At 39.5% G+C, this 7,923-nt stretch overlaps 1 protein-coding gene across 1 annotated transcript in view; it reads right to left on the bottom strand.

Annotated features, from left to right (window-relative positions):
• Positions 1-7,923, bottom strand: part of CTNNA1 (catenin alpha 1) — a 179,697-nt gene that overhangs the window by 36,562 nt on the left and 135,212 nt on the right. The window lies entirely within an intron of this gene.

Below are 7,923 nucleotides of genomic sequence, written 5' to 3'. Positions count from 1 at the left end.
AATTCCCCAGCACTGTTCCCATTCCCCCAATTCCCACAAAAAAAAATTTTTAAAAAAAAAAAAAAAAAAAAAGAACAGATTTGAGAAAAAAAAAAAAAAAGAATTGCTGGTATCTTCAAATAAAAATGTACTTTGCAGCCATTCTTGAAGGAAGGAAATCGAAATTCTAAGTTTAGCTATTCTCATTTGACAGGTGAATGGATGCTTACTTTAAGCCAACATCGGTTATATTTTAACATAAGGCTATTTTTCAAATAGAAAAAAATAGCATTAAGACATCAAGATGGACGCAAGGCCATCCTCATCAGGAATGGAAAAGAAACAGGGATGATGTCCCATCGTTAAAAGCAAAACTGTCCTTCAACTGGGCTCTCACTGACAGCTGGACTCTTTCCCGAATGATGCTGCTTCATTTGAATTAAAACCTTTACCTTCCCATCCAACTGCCTCAATGACCCTGCTCACGAAGCCAGAAAGAATCTTTCCAAGTTGCGTCTTACTTCCTCTGCCAAGGCTCTGGCTATGCTGAGAATGCTGCTCTGTAGCGACTGCTGGGCTGTGAGAACTTATCCATGATTCTAAATGAACAGGCTTGCCAATTCCATTAGCAATGCCACCGACCAACTAAATACATGGTGCCGAGACACATCTTCGCCCAGCTGCAAACTGAGTTACAAATGGTAGCGGCGCAGGCGGTGGGGTATCAAAGGCACTTTCCAGGAATTTAAACGCCAGAGTAAACAAGGGCAATGGCAGTAACCTTTGATTTTCACTCCTCCACCCAAATTAAGCACATAAAGGAACACGAAAAATTATATACTATTACGGCTGTTGTTTGCTGAGTTACTGATGGGGATTATCAGCTTTCTGGAAGACTGCTAACTATCGGAATCCTGCAATGCCTAATCACAAGGAGAAACAAAAGAACGAACATGCAATTTAAAAATAAAATGTAAGGAAATTGAAAATTAAGTCAGATCTTTAATGTTTAGGGGCCTTCAAAATCACATAGGGAAGTAACATTTCCACTCCCCGAAGATTATGATTCTACTTTCTGGTACCAACTGGACCTAAGCCAAGAGGCACTTTTCTCTTCATGATGACAATCTTATAAGAGTTGATTGTAGATTTCTATTTGTTTAAAAATTGCTGCAAAATATAACCTAAGCTAAATTTTGTAGAACATAAAACTTTAAAAACATTATCCCTCAAGTGTACATTTTATGATGCTATAATGAAGGAGAAAGCTTAGATTAGACGTGTTCATGTATCTTACAGCTCCCCACTGCTTCACTGCCTTAAGAAGGAATTTTGAAAAACAAATATATGATATGAGCTTGATCCCTAAACTAGCAGTTTGGGACTGACAGAGATTCCTGGTGACGTGAGTGTGCTAACACCCCGCACCTGTGGCCCAGTGCCGCCATTCAGGAGGCCAGCCAAACGTTAGGTTCAGGGAGGTCTGGCACGGTGTTTCTGCCTTCCTCTCTCTAGTCACTATCAGCACAGTTTTATTTCAATTTATATTCTCCCAGATTTATGAATCTGTAAAACCCAGAAAAAAATACTTAAATAAGCAAAAGATTGTATAAAGTATTATCTACTGCAGATCAGACAGATGAACGTGGTGTGCAGCTAGGCTGAAATGGCTGACTGTAAACCATCTTTCCTGTTGCCTGATACAAACCCTAACAAAACAAAGGTTACGGAAGACTGGTTCTTTATCTTAAAACATTACTTAAAAGCATTTCTGATGTGCTGTTGAAGCAGTAATGTTCTACATGAGCACAGTGCCTGTTTCAGGAAGCCACCCTGCCTGGCCTGGGAGGGGGTAGCAGGCGCCTGTCACTGACAGTCTTCTCCAGATGAATGAGCTTCAATTCACCCTCCAGGAGCGAGGCTACTCACTTCTAACAATGACAAATGTGCAAATGCAGCCTGTCGACCATAGCTCTTCTGAGTGGCTAACCTCATATAATAATGCTAGGATTGACTACAGTGAAAGCTGTGGGGGAGGGGAGGGGCTGCCTGCATGCCTCCTCTGGGGCTCTAGCGATCAGGATAGCAGTGAATACTGAGACTGAAGAAGATTCTGAAGTTTGAGTTACACTCGGAGAACCTATTATAACTTCCAGAGAACCTGGCAGAGCTGAGACTTTGTAGAGCAATGCATAGTATCTCTACTTGCTCTGGGAACAGATTATTATATCTTTGCTACCACGGTAGCTTGTGTTTTTAACAATTTAAATGTCTTTGATTCCTGCTAATCCAAGAGATGGGCTGAGACTGACATTATTACTACTAGCTCTGAAATCACGAAGGCCTCTTTTGCACTGCCTCTGCCTATCCCATGTTAAGCTTGGACCTTGTTAAAGAGCAGAACATTTCAGAAAACTTGTAACTTCCTGATAAAAAACAGCCCTGGGATTTTGCTGGTTTCAGGAGTAGCCCAGTAACAAGCTGTGCTGTGGAAGAGACTGTCACAGCCAGGCTGTGTCAGACCAACGAATAGGACACCTGCACATGACAGAAAAGACAACTTTTCAGACATTTAGAAAAGTCCTACCTTTATTCCATACCAGATTTTCTTCACTTAAAATAAAATTTACGAAACAAAGTTCTGTAGTAGAAAAATATCCCATTCTGACTATTTTCCCTTATTACACATGTGCTGATGACTTTAAATAAAGTTCGGATTTGTTTAAGTCACATAACAAGTTGTCCCCACTGCCCTCGGTAAGTGCTCCTGGTTTTATATATTTAATGAGGCGCTCCACTGCCCCTAACTCTGAAACTTCTGCAGGAAGACAAGACTTTTTTTTTGTTCCTGATATAAATTAATGACCTACTCTCATAACAACCTACACCTGCTTTGTGGGAGTGAAACAAGTGAGAACTGTGAAAAGGGGAGCTTTTAAGTCTAAGTGGTGACACCCTGGCCATAAGGTTGAAGCTCAAAACCAACATCACTTGCCATGTGACCTTGGATCGAGCTACCACCTGAGTTTTCTTCTTTAAAATGACTGAGTCTGAATTCTCAGAGTCCAAAAAAACAGTAACTCGAGTTTTCCAAACTTGTCATATATCAAGTGAAAAGTCCCAACTGCATGTAATACACATTTCGAAGCCATTCAAGAAATTTCAAACAATTTCTCCCAAACCCACAGGGGAAATAATGATGAAACAGAGGTCAAGCCTCCATCTTTCCAATGTCCAGGGAAGGTTGCTGACTATCTCATTAGGAGGAACAAGATATCTTACCAAAAAATGAAGTATGCATGGGTGATAGAAAAGTTCCACACTGGATTTGCATAGTTCTGTAAATTTAGTAAAAATCACTGAATTGTATACTTAAAAATGGGTAAATTTCATGTTATGTAAATTATACCTCAATAACACTTTTTTTTTAAAATGCAGGGCTAAGCAGGTAATTAAGGGAAATTATCAGAGGCTAGAAATCAGAAAGCAGAAATTCAGAGAGGTAAGCAAGCACTAAAAATAATGTTTACTTGGTGTGGGGGTGGGGGATGGGGTGTGTACCACACTGTGTGATCAGACCTTGGGTTTTTAATGGGCAACACCATGACCTTCACATCAAATCAGAGGCTCTGCTCAGAGCTGGGACAGCCAAAAGGCAACACCCTGAGCAACAGAGTGAATTAAGTTTCCAGGAAAAGGAAAATAGTAGGGTACTTGTCAGGGTAGGCTCTAAGCATTTACTCAAGGACAAAAAGAAAAGGCCTCTGTTTCCCCAATTGTAACAAACGCTGGCCCTCCACAGGAGTTTAGGCATAGAAATTATGTTATTTATATGGCCGAAAAAACGTTTAGGTTTAGGAGGTCACTGTATCCCTAAGCAACCGGCAGAAGCAAATATAAACGAAAATTTTCTCTGATGGCGGATAATCTAATCCCAGGGCTCAAAGACTGGCCATATGCAAAATGCCAGAATGTGAGGTCACAATAAACAATGCAGGAAGTACCCAAGGAAATAAACCATCTTGGGCAAGCATAAGCAAAAGAACTGAATTATCAGATCCAAAATGACTGCAGGTACTCAAATGATCGATCACACATGGATATTAAAAAATGTTTCTTACGTTAACAGAAATAAAAGAAAGTATACAAAGTATAGATAAGGAAACACATAATAAAAAACAACTAGGCAGATTTAAGAAGGCTCAAAATAGAACTTCAAGAGAAAAGTAGTTAACTTCTACCACTCCTAGAAATTTAAAATAATCTTGACTATAAACACCGCTGAAAAGAGAATTACTAACCTGTGAAGTCAAACTGAAGAAATTATTCAGAAAAACCAAGATATATTGATGATATGGAAACCATAAAAAAATTAAGAGACATTAAAGACAGACTGAGAAGGCCTATTACTCAACCATGAGGAATTTCAGAAGGAAAAGACAGAGGGAATGGAGGAGAGACAACACTGAAAGAGATGATGGCTAAAAATTTCAGGGTGAATGAAATGTAAATTTTATATTTGGGGATACAAACTCTAAGCAGCATAAATAAAAAGAAATCCACACCTTGACACACTGTTGTGAAGCTTTAGACCAACAAAAACAAGATTTTAAAAACAGCCAAAGTAGGGGCCGGCCGAGTGGCGCGATGGTTAAGAACTCGCTTGGGATGCCAGAGGGCCCCGGTTCGGATCCCACATATGAGGGCCAGTGACACTGCCCTCCGCAGCTGAGATGCTGAACAACAGCTCAACCTGGAGCTGGGCTGCCATGAGTCGCCGGCGACGGCGTGGGCTGCAGTCCCTGTGGTAGTGGATTGCCATGGGCTACCGTGTGTAGCCAGCAGCCAGCGTGAGCGGCCAGCAGCCGCAGTGAGCGGCCGTCCAGAAGCCGGCGACTGATCTGCCTCGCCCGGGAAGAGCGCAATGATGGTGCCAACTTGGGCCAGTGAAGCAACATCCCCCACAACTAGACTGAAGAACAAAACGACAGCAACTTGTCTGTTCCCCTTCCCCCAATTCCCCAGCACTGTTCCCATCCCCCCAAATCCCCAATAAAAAAAAATCTTTAAAAAAAAAAAAAACAGCCAAAGTAAATACAAATTACTCACATCTATAAAGAAAGCGCAGTAAGACTGCTGATTTCTCAACAGCAGCAATGAAAGCCAGAAATAAAGAATATTTTTAAATCACCGGAAGGAGGGAAAAAAAATCATCCATCCTAGGACTATACACGTACAATGAAAATTTTTTTTTAAGTATTAGAGCACAAAAAAGACATTAAGACAAAACTAAAGCAACCCAAGAGTGATACTCCAGACAGATCTTGCCTTCCCCAGCAAGTTTCTAATGATTATGCTTCAGTAGTAATACCAGAAGGAAGGTTTAATATGCAAGAAGAAATGGTAAACAATGAAAATACGGTATCGGATAAAATTCATGCAAAGTTGGAAAAATGAATAAAGCAATATCAATAGTGTTTTACTCATGGGCTAAAAATTAAAAGAACAAAAATACCGGCTAATATTTAAGTGGGAGAATAACTGAAGTTAAAGCATTCTAAGATTCTTCTATTGTCTCAAAAAGAGGAAAAGATACTGATTAACCTTAACCTCTGAGTTAAACATGCATGCTAAAATATCCAAAGTTACTAATAAATCAGAGGATGTATGATTTCCAAACAAGCAGGAGAAAAGATAGGAGGTGGGAAGAAAATTCAATTCAAAAGAGGAAAGAGAGAAGGAGGGATAGAAGCAGAGGGTTAAGGGAGAACAAAATGCAATGATCAAAATGAATCCACGTGTCATAACAATAATGAAATGTGTATGTACTACAAGCTCTCTAATTAACAGGGAAAAAAACCCCTGCTAAACTGAATAATAACGTACGCTTTTTACAAGATACATTTAAAACATAAAGAAACAAAGATTGAACATTATTTTTAAAAAGAGAGGGGAAAGCTATACTGGGCTAATCAGAAGACATGCCTCACAGACCTGTCCTCCCAATGTTGCCGCTGCGAGGCTAAGGCCACAAGCTGGGTAAGCCCCGCCCAGATCAGAGCTGTCTTGGTCTCAGCTCAGTGGCAACTGAATGTTGTTATGGCCTTGCCATTTTAGAGGGAACTTATAAGAAGGAAAAAAGAAAATCATGTGGAATCTGTCACTATATATTAAAATGTTGAGGACCCTATCTAATTATTCACTGTCCCTTATGTAAAAGCCCCAGGTTAGGATTTTTTTTTTCATTTTTAGGATGGGCTTATTTTCCATGAAAAAACAGGCATCCTTCTTTCATTCTAAAGACAAGAACCATGCAACTGATTGTGTTTCATCCTTTCCTCCTTGCATCAGAACGTACAGTGCCTAATCCAAACTGAAGCATGGCAATTATAGTTCCTAATTGTCCATAACTCTTTTCTTAGATTCTAATTTTCTACATCTACCTTGTTTTATATGTTTTTGTTCAAAATAAGCCACGTCACATCTAATTTTAGGAAGAAGCAGGATATAAATATAAGCATCTCTAGCAACAGGATTACAAATAGTGAATTTACTAAAACATCATAAACTATTTTAACCAACTAGGCTATTTGATATTTTTTAAAAGGCTTTCATTTGTAGATCATCCCCCAGATGACCCTGTAATCATTTCCATTTACATTTTATCAAATATATCACTTTTAAACTTCCCTACTTCTACCTACCTGAATAATCTATCAGTAAAGCTAGAAAGGGCACCTGTCTACTAAACATTAGTCCATCAACTCTACCGATGAGGCAATAGGAGCCTGCACTCTTCCCTGGAGCAGGGCCAATGGTGGGCAGAATGCTTCCTTAATCGGTTCCTACCAATGCTCCAGGAGAAAAGAATCGTGATGCTCCTTGAAAACAAGGTTCATCCACTGCCTTCGCTTAACCATCCCAAAATGCTTGTTAGGGGGTAAGGTGTTAAAATGGTACCTGCAAGACACTTTTGTCTCACACAGCCCCGCTAATCTAAATTTATAGACCTTTGAAAATGTGAGAAGACCAAGCTCAATATATTTAGAAAATTCTTCTGGAATCCAAGGTCAACATTCCCCCAAGAGCACCTGAATGCATTCATGCAAACGACCTATGGTCCTAAAAACTTGAAGCTTCATTTAATTTGCTATTTGCAAGAATTTCAGCCTACAGTATTGTACAAAGGCACTGGAAAAATACCCAGATGTCACAGGTAGATCATAGGATTGTGTAAGGTCAGTGTTTAATTCAAATGCTCCTTACAGAGCCTTCTTCAAGGCCACTTTACTGTGCATTATCAGCACAGCACAGAATAAAAGTTAAAATGCAGATCATTCAATTTGCAGTTAAAATACACGTTTCAAGCCAATAAAGCCATACTCTATGAAGTTCTGGCTAATGGGAAATACCTGGCAGGGAGGGGCGGAAGGGCGGCGATGATGGGGGACGGGACAGAACAGCAAGTAATGGTAATCCAGCTCAAAAAGCGTACCAGTTACACTGACTTTTTGGTTCTTAATTCACATGGCAATGAATAAGATACTATCTTATTGTAGCAAGTTCATTATATTAAGAGGCCCATTTTAATACAATGTCTGGGGCTGAGGGGAAAGGGATGCTAAATGATATAAAGTTTTTACAGGCAAGATTTCATGACTGGCATTTTCTCTATTTTACTCTCAATTCGAGAAATTGAAAAAGGACTCAGAAGAGAGCACAATTAAAAGGGAAAACTGCTTGCTCTTTAGCTATTAAGCTGCTCACAGCCAAAGGAGGTGGGCAAAGAATGAAGCAATTAAAAAGGACACATGGGTGTTGCATTATTGACAAAAAGGTTAATATTTCTGACAGAAAATAAATTTTCACCTCAATACACTTTAAATTGAAGAGCAACATAAAGGAATTATTAATTTGATATGGGAGAAAGAGTAAAGTATAAAG

Source organism: Hipposideros armiger, unplaced genomic scaffold (genome assembly GCF_001890085.2).
Source record: "Hipposideros armiger isolate ML-2016 unplaced genomic scaffold, ASM189008v1 scaffold_11, whole genome shotgun sequence".
Classification (NCBI taxonomy): domain Eukaryota; kingdom Metazoa; phylum Chordata; class Mammalia; order Chiroptera; family Hipposideridae; genus Hipposideros; species Hipposideros armiger.
This window is presented reverse-complemented; position numbering and strand designations above follow the sequence as displayed.